The following is a 14,014-nucleotide window of genomic DNA, read 5'->3' on the forward strand; positions in this document are numbered from 1 at the left end:
TTTATTTTATTTCAAAGTAATCACTTAGTTAATAAGACGTGATGATCATATTGAAATTTAAGTGTTATTAGTAATTAATTAGTTATTTGGCTTTACTTTTTATTATTAAAAGTAGTTTAATATTTTTAAATTGGTATCAAAATTGTTAATTCATCGAAATGAAAATTTTCCGTAATGCTAGTCAAAAATAATTAGAAATAAAAACCACATATTGGATCATCATTATATAATAGTTGCACTCTTATATTTAGTAATACGATTTGTGTATATATGTATTTTGTACTTGTTTTACACATTTTTTGCAATTATAAATTGACACCATTTCTAAATGTAATCACACTTAAAGCTTATTTCTTAAATTTCCGTTTTCACTTTTTGGCACGGTTTTTGAAGTTTTTTTTTAATTTTACACTTAATTTTCTTCTAATATAAAAAAAACCTTGTAAATACGGTACAAAACATCAAAAATTTATCCAAGTATAATTAATTACCTTCATCCAAAAGAAAGCATTTAAATGCCATCATTCCTTGCCCATTATATATAGAAATGCTCAATAGTATGTATTATTTGAACAGAAATCTTAAGTATAAGAATTGAGATGTCATATTTAAATGCGTTTGGCTTTATGCGAATATTATTCGATGGGTCAAGGTACCTAATCAATAATGTTTATTCATAAAATAATTTAAGTATGATATTGATTCTTATTTCATGTGCAAAATTATGTGAAAATAACAATTTTTAAGTGCAAATTGTGAATTGAATCAACATGAGATGAAATAAAGCATTGATATGGTTTTATTTTATTTTTATAAATATGTATATATTTATCTATAATTTAGTACCTACATAGATCGTACATACTTGCTGACATATGTATGTATATTAATATATTAAAAATTAATATTCGTTAAAATTAACACACTTGTTCGAAGTCGCTGGACATTTTTAAATGGAGATCCTTCGACCTCGGGGTCCAAGTCTTTTCAAAACTCGTTTATAGTCTAAAACTTTCAAAACAACTCAATTATTTTCAATTCGGCGGTTATATGTACACATATTGAAAATGGGTCTACCTCACGGCACCGAAAGTGAAAAGGTCGAAAAAGCAAATATCGGAAGGCAAAGATCGAAAATCGAAAGATCAAAAAAAAGGGTGCATGGTAAAAGGTACCATGTACATATATACATAATATATATCAGTGACATGCGGTGAAATTATCTCTCTTTTTGTCATACAGCCCTGTTTAATGTGCGCGCGCAGGATACGGGAGGAAAAGCCTGTTCCTCTTGTTCCTGTTGTATCCCGCTCGCGCAAATTAAGTGAGGATGTACGACGGGGGGAGAGAATGTTTACCACACGCCACTGATATATATATACTAACCATTTTTCATATGTATGCATGATAAACGAATATTTTCGACTTTCTCACTGCCGAATTTTTCACGGTCACCCATTGAAAACTGTTGAATTGCATAGTGGGCGTTTGACATTTGATCGGCGTTTCTCGGGAGCTTTTTTTTTTATGTATGTAGGCCTTTCTAAAGCCCATCTAGGATCTACATATTTAAGTTAGGGTACCATGAGATAAAATACCAAATTTAGTTGAATACATAAAAAATTGTGAATTTGCATAGTGGATAAGCATTTTTACTTTATCTATGTATATATGCATATGTATGTATGTACGTAGTAATAATATATGAAATTTTGTGATTATGAGAAAATTCGAACTCGAGATTTTGACCAATTCGAACTCAGAATCGATCACTGATCCGTTTCCATGGTCTAGAAAAAAATGTGAGTGTGTCTGTGTGTATTGGAGATTTTTTGGAGCAGTTTTAGTCCTATTGAACTGGAACTTAGTATTGGTACTAAAATTTTTAAATTGACTGGAAATGGTAACTCCCCTTGGAGGTGTCCTTTTATCTTTAAGTTTTTGAATTGGATCGAACTAAAACTTTTTTATACTTAATGAACATGATAAATTTCATAAATTCGTATTTTTTCAATATTTTTATAATACTGTTACGTACGCTGCCGGTTAAGTGCAATCGGTATTATCAGGCTGCTTGAGTGCTTTCGAGGGTAACAATGGAGACCCTCGGATTAGGCCGAGTAGCATCTACGCTATTTCTCAGAATCCGGACGAGCGTGAGACGTTACGTGCGTGACTATAATAATAGGTAAACAAACGTGTCAAGGAAGATGCAATGAGCGACCTGCCCTTTATAAGCAGGTACTTAGACCATATGAAGCAGTGGCGGCTCGTGATTATTTTTAGTGGCGGGGCTGCATTGAAAAAATGTCACCATAATTGTTCTATCATATCATAACAGGACAAATTAAGCACAGTTTTTGTCGTACGACAACTTACATGTGGATTTAAGTATTATTGAAAAAAAAAATTAGCAAAATTCACCACCCATTTAAGGGGTGGTGAAAAATTGAAAAAAAAGCTCAAATTTAAAATTAAATTCCATTCTTCGGTATTTAAGTTCTACAAATTTATCAATGACTTTTTTTTATTAAAGTCCGGTATTTCCCCAATCATTTCTTTTTCTATGCTAATCATAGCCATTGCGGTTAATATATCCTGCCCCATTGAATTTCTCAAAAACGATTTAATTCTACTAAGAGCTGAAAAACATCTTTCCGGTTCTGCTGTGGTCATGTGACAATTATTTTTAAGACAGAAAAAACCAACTCACCGAGGATTTGTTGAGATTTGATGAGGACACAACCAATTAAGAGTAACGAAAACGTATAAAAGAAACGAATAAAGGTCTGTTCATACCTTTCCAGCACGACCCGTATCCTGCAGGTGTCATGCAAGTGCGGATAGTATTCTTTGGTACATTATATGGACGTATTCATACTCCATTCGCGCATGCGCATTTACGCATCCATATAGAATGTACCAAATAATACTATCCGCACTTGCATGACACCTGCAGGATACGGGTCGTGCTGGATAGGTATGAACAGACCTCAAAGCTGTGATCGTGCGACCCAATGAATCAAATGAAAGATTAAGCGCGCGAAATCTTAGACAAATTGACAGGTGAATGTCAATAGTGCTGCCGATTTTGCTTTATCTGCGGTGAGGTCGGAAATAAACTCAGCTCAGAGGCGATGAACTAGCAAAGATTAACGTGTGTGAGTGAAAGAGAAAGAGCTATCTGCAGTTACAAACATGTGTCTCGTTCACTCTGGACTGTGCGGTGTTCCAGGGCGGCGCTGTAATACTGTACAGCCAGTACAACAACACTTTAATTCATCTGTCACCATACAAGTTAGTGGGGTCTTCTACACAGTCAATATTACTTACAATATCACCCTTTTGCATACGGATAATATTGTAAGTAATATTGACTCTGTCGAAGGCCCCAATAGTTCGTTCATCAAACTAATAAAAAGAATATCATTAATAAATAAAATATTAAATGTATTATTAAACATATATTTTAGAATTTTATAGGAGGGGCTGCATTAGGACGAGCCGCTACTGATATGAAGGCATTCTGGACGGAGCACTGGCAGTGCGTGAATGTCCTCAATCACCCAATAAATGCTGTGAGGCGACTTTGGCCTTTTATTTGGATCCTCCACCCACCCCTACGCAACAACAATTTTACTCCAGAGAGTAGAGGCGTGCTTTATTTTTTTCTCAGAAACCTTTCGATGTATTGAATTGAAATGTTATATCTATAAATTTCAGCTTTATAAAAAATAATATATTACATTTAGTGAAGTTCCGTCAACTGGAAGTGGTAGTGTTTGCTTTTCTTCAATTTTTCTTCCACTATTTTTTTCGACCCTTTAAATATGTATGCTCTTTACGAAAATATTCCAGTATAATCCTTGTATTAATTTGATGCAAATAAAAAAATAAAAAGTTAATAAACTGGAAGTGGGATTTTTTCCTCTTAGAAAAGTTAAAAATGTTGTGACCACACACGATTTTTTCCAAAATGCAGATAGTATCGAGCTGAAAAATTATATTTGTATAATTTATATACATACTTACTAAGAGTTGATACGGTTTCGTTTATTTTATTTTGACCTTTTAAATTACTTATCTCTTTGATATTTTAAGCTTATAATATGTATAATGATATTATGTAGGAAACAAATTTTGAATAAACTCCGACAACCGGAAGTAGAACTTTTGTCTTGAGTTAAATCCCTACATTAGCGTTCAAACAAAACCGATATTTGTGAACTTAAATTCCTCAAATACATATATAAAATCATGGATTGGTCACATCCAAATTTTTTTAATGTATTTATTTGAATAAAATGAATACAAATAATTTTAAAATTATACATTTATATGTATGTATGTACATATATGTATATGTATGTATGTAGTTTATGAGCTCGGCATATCATATTATATTGTTGTGTAGGGGTGGGTGGAGGATCCAAGTAAAAGGCCAAGGTCGTTTCACAGCATTTATTGATGATTAAGGAGATACACGCACTGCCAGTGCTCCGTCCAGAATGTCTTGATATGATCTTAGTACCTCCTTATAAAGGGACTGGTCGCTCAGGGCATCTTCAACGTCCGTTTACTTCCCCATTGTTTAGGCATGTACCCGGATATGTATTCCCACGTCACTCAGTCCCACGCTATCGGTCACCTCTGAGAAGGGATCGGGTGCCGCTTACTACGCCAATTCGGTGGCCATTGTTTAGCCTACTTGCACTTAGTCTGGAGATAATCCTTGAAACCAATTATAACGGTGACACAGTCTCTGGGATGCTACTCGGCCTAATCCGATTGCACTTACTCGGCGGTGTACGTAACAATATCATATTTCATGTTAATTCCGTATCGCATTTTAAGTTGCCAAAATTATAAAATGTATTCACAATGTATAAATATTTTTTTAGGTTGTTGATTTTAAAGTCAATGTTTTATCAATATTTTTGACTCGCATTGTATTTAAATCAGTCACAGTCACAAAAAATTAACATGTTTTAAACACGCTGACGCATCACAGACCCGTACTCGGAACTTAAACGATCAACTAAATGACATATTTGATCTATGTATTTCAAATATTATGTAGATCCCGAATGAATAAGTAAAATTTCAATTGCTAGATTTTTTCTTTACAAGGAAATGCTATATCGTTATCACGTACGTACTATTGTGCAATAAATTTACACGATGTCCTTGTTACTCCATAACCTTTTATTATATGTTTGTTTTTTGCATATATTTTTTCCTTTTTTTAATTTCAAGGCTTTTAACACTGTATAGTGAGGAATTTATCATTAAATGACCGACGTATTTCATGTCTTCTTTTTTTTTTTTTGATTTGGGGAGGTTTAGTAATGGATATTTCAAGCTTGTTTTAGTTTAAGTCAGGACGTAGTAGCAAGAGATCGTCCTATTGGGGTTCAGAGTGTACATATTGGATGAATATGAATCTGGATTTCCATGATTACAGGTAAGTTTTATTTTCTTTTGAGTAAAGCGATGCTGTGAAAACCACAATATCAAATGCGATGCGAATCAAGGTTGCATTGGTTAAGGGACGAGGTCAGATATTTATATTATATGGTACGATTTTAGGAATTTTATTCACTAACATCAAATATATGAAAATATATATTTTTATATGAATTAATATTTTATTGCTGTTATAAAAATTTAGGTTACATAATTTATGCAAATTTTATTTTGGCTTAAGAAATTCACTATACTAAAATTTATGTTTTTTTTTAATTACACCACATGCGTATACATTATATTATATATGTATATACATTTTACGTCAAAATAGGTCATTTTGGCTTCTGTATTTTGAACGAATCAGCGAATTTGAATTCAGTCAAAATTTTTCATAAACGACCCAAATACACTTCAATAGGTGAATATTGAGCGTTTAATTTAAAAAGTGGTAAAAAAGCTATTATCGAAAAAATATATAGGGAAAAAGCCTACTTTTTAGAAATTTTTGTCGAGATAAATCGATTGGTTGGAGACACATGACATTGATTAAAATCAATGAAATTTTTTATTTAACATTCTCTTGATACGATGAAAGTTTTCCACTAGGTCCATTGATGAAAATCCAAAATTCGCGTCTACTAAACATATACATATGTACATATATATATACGTAATATGAACGCTAGTTGTAAAATTTTGAAAATATAATATATATTTTTTTAATTATTTGATAATTAAAATATTAGTTTTATAGCGTTGTATACAGTCGTAGTACTCGACTTGTAAAAGAAATAAAACAGGCTTATGAGCGCTTCTTTAACGAGAAGTTGTGACGTAGACCTGATTTATATTACGCATAATTGTCGTTCAGCCTTGATAAGGGATTCGAAGCAATTATTCCTTGTGTGAACTGAAGAAAGTCAACTGCATGTGGGTCATGAACGATTCTCTTTAGCAAAAATGTTTAAACGGCGGGTATACATATTTATTTATGATATTTTCACTTCGAATTCTCGCAATTTCATATTTGAGCTGGTAAAGTACCTTCTTACGAGAGGGAAAAACGACAATTTTCCTGTTCAGTGATTACTGACGCAAATTTATTTGAAAAAAAATATGTTAATAGCACATCAAACAAGTGATTTGTTAGCATAATTGAGCCAATAAATTGCATGTAAAATGTGGCATTTTTTTCAGTTTGTTTATTTCATACATGTATATACCTATTCATACCTATTGCATATGCATATTTATATATGGAATTATTATTGAAAATAAAATGATTAAAGCATTGGAAAATAATTTTCTTGATTGAATTAATAATACCTATATAATCTAATATGGATATAATTTCGAAAGAGATATATGTATGTATGTAAGTAAGTATTTTTGGTTGGGAATTGAAAACAAGTCAATGATTTTTTTTTCGATTCAAATAAATTTAATAAAAAAACAAATGAATAATTAACTATAAGATTCGCCATGTTTAAGCTGTTTATATTACAAATACTGAGCGAAGCCGGGTAGAACATATATAATTTCGCTATTCCGTCTGTCTGTCTGAGATAACGCTCGAAGTACTAATAATAGTCGTTTCGATTCGACATACATACATTTTTACGTAAGCTAAACCGCTTCCAGTAAAACGACGTTCGAATGTAATACGAATGAAAACAAAAGAAAAAAAATTCTATATATACTGTTCAATGCGAATCTTTCCGCTAGGAAAATAGACCGAAATAATTTAGAAATAATATACCGCCATCTATTGAAAATTTATTTAATTAATTAATTTTTCTATCGGTGTTTTATATTTTTTGTTTTTACCATTTTTTTCATATTAAACAGTTAAATATAAATATAAAATTAAATATATTTAAAAGGTATTTGAAAAAAAATGGACTGCGTGGGGGATCGAACTCATAACCGATGACACATTTCTTTTAATTTTTTATTATTTAATAACTTAATATGCCAACACCCATTCGATGATATGTCATGGGGTACAACACATTGGGTATAATTTTTAAAAGCGTTAGTTGTAATATACAATGCAGTATTTATGAGCGTAAAAATGTTTGAATATCAGTTCTTACTATACATACATATTTAAAAAATTCGATTTTATAAAATTTATCATGCATATTATTGTATAAAAGTTTCAGTCCAATACATTGAGCGGCTTTTGGGATACTTGAATCGTTCTAAAATACATATAATTCAACTAAATACTAAAATATTCCGTTCTACTTGAAAAATAATGTTTTTGATCAAGGAATTTTTGAGGTAATATATGTATGTATGTATGTATATACTACGGCCGTAGCCAGGGGGGGGGGAGCTATGCAGGCAAAAACCCCCCTAAATAAAAAAAACATAAAATCAAATTTATAAATGAAATACAAATAACATAAATTTTTCGCAAATTCTAGAAACGAAAGAAAAGCTTATGAAATATATATATATATTAAATCCCTTGGGATGTGCCTTGTGTTTTAACCCCCCTCCCCTAAAAAATCTTGGCTACGGCCGTGATAAACGGATTATTCCACAAAAACTGATCTCGTGCAAGTCACTAAAATCACGATCACGGAACATCTGGCACCCAAAAACTCCATCAATCGACTTGTGTGGGATCGCATTTTGCAGAGTAATCACCGAACCATACATACATATATGTATGTAGTGCATATGTAGGCAGATTTTCTTGGGCTATATTTAAATTTTGGATACCTAAAATTTTTAAAGAAAGGTTTCCAAAATCGTAAAAAATAATAATAACTCAGATAAATAACATAACAGGCAAAATGTTGAAAGCAATATATAATTTTCTATAAAAATCCGCCAAAAAAGTTTTTTTTATCAGTTCCATCTCGGATCTCTTATGTTAGGGACCTTGTACCTAAATATAATATGTACTTATTGAACTTGCCTAGTTACGGTACTCTGTATATGGATAGATGTGATATACATATATATGTAGGATAAACGCGTAGGATAAAATGATAGAAGAAAGTAAAAAAGATTTAGTGAAACTGATACTCTCAAAAATGTATAAAGGATTGGGGAGACCTTCGTTTAATAATATATATGTATGTACATGTTTAGATGATGGTGAACGGTTCACAATGATGACGATATTAAACTTAAGTGGATTGCACCTACTCGATTTTGTAGTACCTACTATATTTGAGTGGGCCAATGCTACTAATTTTCCCGAATTATGTGGAAATATTTAGATTATCTAAAAATTAGTCACTAGACATAAATGCAAATTCATATATTTGTGTCGATACATACATGCATACGTAAATATGTATGTGTATCTACATAGATACATATATGTATATTTTGATTTTTAAATGCTTTTTATTATTACGAAATTATGTTCACAATACATCTTATATCTATTTTAATAGCTACTGATCTACTGATCATTTTCTATTTTATAATTTTAATTGAATTTTGTTAGTAATCATAGTATTAGATTATTCTAATGTTAATGTACAGCATAATAGGAAAAAGAGCTCAAAACCTATTAACAATTCTTATAAATGCTCATAATATATACATCTATGTAATACATAATATCAATTAAAGACTCTCTAAATTCGATGACCTAAGGCAGATTGTGTTTAGGTAATCTGTGTATATACCTGAAGGGTATAGACATTTTGTTGTAATCACTAGAGGTAGGACCGGAAGCGCGCTGTCTATTGTTCCATTATTGTAAAAGCTTTGTAAAAAAGGTTCGGCAAACCTTTAACAATGCATTTACAACATGTGAACAACGAACAGCGCGTTCTGGGTCCGCTCTTTAGTAATCACCGAGACTCTTCACAAGTGTGTTAGTATGGTTATTAGTGATTCTGTCATAGAATCTACTGGTTAGTTTTTTAGTAATGTCTGTAACAAACGGAATATTATATATGGCATGCAGTTTTTTCAAGTAAGTATATATGGGTGTATTATAAATTATTTTTAGGGATTTATTTTGTATTACTTGGAGCTTGGAAAGGTTAGTATTCGAGGCGTTATTCCATACAGGTGAAGCATAGGTTAATAATGGTAATATGAGCTCGTGATATAATTTTATTTTATTTTGAGTCGATAAAGAACTATGGCGATTAAATATTGGATATATTGAGGATATACCCCGCATCGCCTTGCATTTCGCTCCCACAATGTGAGGTGCCCATCTCATTATTTTATCGAACGTTACTCCTAAATATGATACATACATGCATACGTAAATATGTATGCGTATCTACATACATAGACACATTTATATAAGCGGAAGTTTGCCCTTTTTTTAAACGATGGAATAATTTACATTACCAATGCTAAATTTAGTATTCGGAATTGACGTAATTAATATACATATAACTACGCATATACGTATGTATGTATGTATGTACTAATTTTCGTATTTTGCCGAACGAGTTTTCTTAATTTCTCATATGTACGTCGTTTAAGTTCAAAATTTTGAATGACATTGAACGAGAACACGTCCGGTCCGGCAAGTACGGTCACGATCGTCCATTAACTTGACGAGACAAAACTTTTTTTTCGAACCAATACCTTTCAATAATTTTCCTGGTTCCAAAACACGACAACCTTTGGTCGAACGGCGCCCGTGGTCAACCTGTATTAGCTCTTGTTTTTATTTATATATTAAACGACTGACAAGATAGCATTGGACAACTGCGTATTGTGGATTTTATGCAGGTTGGATGAGGTCAGACTATAAGTCGACCATATGACCCATTACCATATTTACGTCGTATGGTGCACGGTGTTAATTCAGTGATTGCTGAGAAAAATATTGGAATTATTACAAATTGTCTGTACTTTTCTTTTCATTGTTTAGATCAGATCTTATTGGGGAGGGAAAATTGTATTGATATCATATCTTGAATTTATCATGGAGGGTAAAAAGAGTGTTCAATTGAAATATACCACATATGTATGTAGCTTAAATTGTTAAGAGGGCTGTACACCCGAAACCTTAATTTTGTTGCCGTTCCTTTCTTCGATATATACATATATTGAGTGAATGCGACAATATATGTATATCAATATATATATTGAGTGAATGCGACAGTTGCGCTTCGACCAGATAATACGTATTTTAAATCGACAAAATCGAGGTTTCGTATTCTCCAATTTTATCCTCCGAAACTGTACCAATTTTTATGAGAAATATATTTTCTGTGCAACTATGCGCGTATTTTTTTTTTAAATCGACCGTTAAATAAGCACGCTGGACTCTTTTCGTGGGTGTAAAAAAGAGGCGATTTTATATATGTTTGGCGGCTCCTAGCTCATATAAAAAATAACTAATCAAAAAAAATAAAACTATAGATGCATCCCAATGGTGGATATCCATCGCATATTAAAAAATAATTTCTCTAGTGTCATAATTGAGGAAGGGAGAAGTGTAATACGTTTGTATGGACAAGGCGCTGGTGTCCAGCCCTCTTAACCCTTTGGCTGCTACGAGGTTTTTCAATGTCCAAGCGAAAAATGCTAACATTTGTAAATACTTTATAAAAAAATAAATATAATATATTTTTTTACATACTTACTTCGCCGAACGCGCGTAATTTTTTTAATACTTTATATACATTTTTAAGAAGCAGTTGTGGACTCGCGCTCTCTCTTTCTGTCTTGCTTTTACATGCGTGCGTGCGAAAGAGATACCTACATATATACACTAAATAAGTTTTGACGATTGTTTCCGACGCATTATTTTTTTCAATAATCTATTTTTAGACATCGATGTATTTGTCGTTGTTAAAACATTCAATTATAATTTTTAAACGAAATGAAAATCAGTTAAAACCTCTAAGTTGAATTTTCTCACAATCATACGACATGATCTGTTGATACGTCGTATATAGATCAAGTAAAAATAGTACGTTTACGATATATTTATTATAATATGTATATGGTTTATAATACTTAGAGTTAATGTTGTGCAGAAAACTTGCATTTTCACTTTCACTTCATAGCGAGCTATAAAATTGCATTAGGTTTATGTAATGCAATGTGGAATGATTATTCACTGAATTTGTTGAAAATAGTGTATGCTTAATTTTAGTTGTATTAATAAACGACCGATTTGGAAAATTGGCAGTTGGAGGTTGTCATTGACGTTATTGAATTTCAATGAATTATTACCTATTTGTCTGATGTAGTTTGTGTTTATATATGTATAAATGTACTTTTATAAAGTTGAATTCTTGTTTTTTTGTCCGCTATGCAAATCTACATTTTCAAAATTTTGTATACTACATATTTCAAGTTACTTTAACTTAGACCGTAGGAGGCGTAGATTATGAAATTATCTGATAAAGTATATTACTTTTTACTTTTTGCGCAAATTTCACTTGCCCTAGTAACGCTAAGCAATTCAATCAGTTTATTACAAAAATTCTGAATTGATCATTTAATTGGGTCAAAAAATACAATTAAATTTCATTAATTCATGAGTGCATTGCTATGACCTCATATGGAAAATATAATAAAAGAATAGCAGTTTTTATGTACATTTAAAACTGGCACGTGACAGTTTTTCACATTAGGAAAATATTTTGAATTGGCAAAGTAGGAATTAAATAATATAATTTTATATTAAACTCACTTGACCTGTTTTTTTTATGTACATACTAGCTGAACCCGACATGCGTTGCAATGCCACAATAACGCATGGAATTCCCGTTCCCGTTCTCGTTCCCGTTCCCATTTGTCATAAAAACGTAGACAGCGAACACATTTGAAATTATTCAATTATTTGTTTATTTTAACCTAAAAACATTTGAAATTATTGCGTTGCAATGCCACTCATTCCCGTTTTTCCCGTTTCCGTTTCTGTTTTTTGCCGATTTTTTTTCACAGTAAGCTTCCCGGACATGCATACAATAAATCCTGAAAGTTCCATCGTTCCATCGTACAATAACGAATGCAATTCCCGTTCCCGTTTCCGTTTCTCGATGCGTTTCGATAAGTGAATGTTTCAGTTTCAAATTAATACTTAATATTCAAATTAAATTAAAGTATAGGAACGAATACGTGACAGACAGATAACCATTGATTTATATATGTACATATGTAGGATTGTTATGAGTGGTACGTAATGTCAGGTTGGTATGAGTGATACTTAATGTATTTGTACGTTGGCAATGCGTGCGCGCAAGTTGGTTATTAACGTACACATTTCCTTAACTACAAACTGGCGCTTCATACTTTCGCGTCAATAAAATCGTAATTACGAATATTACGACAGATAGACAGACAAACATTGATTTTTATGTATATATATATATATATATATATATATATATATATATATATATATATATATATATATAAAATTTTTAAATATTGCACAGGTACTAACAAAATTTTTTAAATTAATGACACATCTACATATTCATACTATTCTGCGAAGTCACAATATATGTATGCACAATAGAAATAACTTTTTGGATATCAACACTAATTTTTTTATTTATATTTAATATACATACATATATTTTAAATTGACATATGGATGTATTTTTTATTTTATTATATATTGTATGCAATTAAATATTCGCGACATGTCATAAATCACGGCCTTTAAACCATAAATTGTTTGTTTTTCATATTTCATATTGTACGCTTAGAGGAAAGCATCAAATTTATCACTATTAAAAGATCCACGTATAAATTTATCAATATTTAAAATGCATAATTAATTTCAGTATCTCAATTTAAGATATTATTTGTATTGGCGCATTTTATTTCAATAAAACAAGAATTGGGATTAAAGTTCCTAAATTTTGACATAAAAATAGAACAAGGAAACGTTTTGTCGACAGTTCAAAAATATGCTTAAATGCTTAAATATGCTCAATAAAATGACAGATTTGGTCAATATTTGTATTGATGGGGAAAAGTTTCGTTGAATATTACGTTCCGTTTGAACTTTGAAAGGAAAAAATAGCCATTTATCTCTTCAAAACATTTTTTTTAATATTTTTATCGTAAAAAATTGTTTTTCAATAAAACATATTTAACTAAAAGAGACACTAGAATTTGGTTAAATTTCGGATTTATTTAATCATCGTTTTTATAAAGATAGCTAATGTTCAAAGTTTTGAGCGGGGGAATTTCAAATATTGAACAATGATTTTATATTGGAAATAAATAAATACAAATTTACACTTTTTACATATGTATATTTTATCGTCAAAGTCACGGCGTTTTAGATGATTTTTATTCGAACACAAATTAACTAGTAGATAAATATTTCTACTGGCGAAAATACTGTTTTAGTGGTAATTTGTAATTATATACGTAATTACCAGTAATTTTGTATTAGCTTTGACGAAGCAGATTTTTTACTCAATGCTTTATGATCCATTAATGGGTTATTATTACTTACTATTTCAAATTATAGAAAAGAGTTTCATATTACGATAACCCCAAGAAAACCAGGTCACCTGAAAGACTGCATAGGTTCTGTGAATCATATTGAAAAAGTGGATGAAAGAAACAG

General features: G+C 31.1%; 1 protein-coding gene across 1 annotated transcript in view; it reads left to right on the forward strand.

Moving 5' to 3' along the window:
* Positions 1-5,370: 5,370 nt before the first annotated feature.
* Positions 5,371-14,014, forward strand: part of LOC143912710 (fatty acyl-CoA reductase wat-like) — a 30,846-nt gene continuing 22,202 nt past the window's right edge. The window contains exon 1 of the mRNA XM_077432013.1: positions 5,371-5,464. The gene's annotated coding sequence lies outside the window, so the exon portion shown is untranslated. The remainder of the gene's footprint in view (positions 5,465-14,014) is intronic.

Source organism: Arctopsyche grandis, chromosome 6, assembly GCF_051622035.1.
Source record: "Arctopsyche grandis isolate Sample6627 chromosome 6, ASM5162203v2, whole genome shotgun sequence".
Classification (NCBI taxonomy): Eukaryota; Metazoa; Arthropoda; class Insecta; order Trichoptera; family Hydropsychidae; genus Arctopsyche; species Arctopsyche grandis.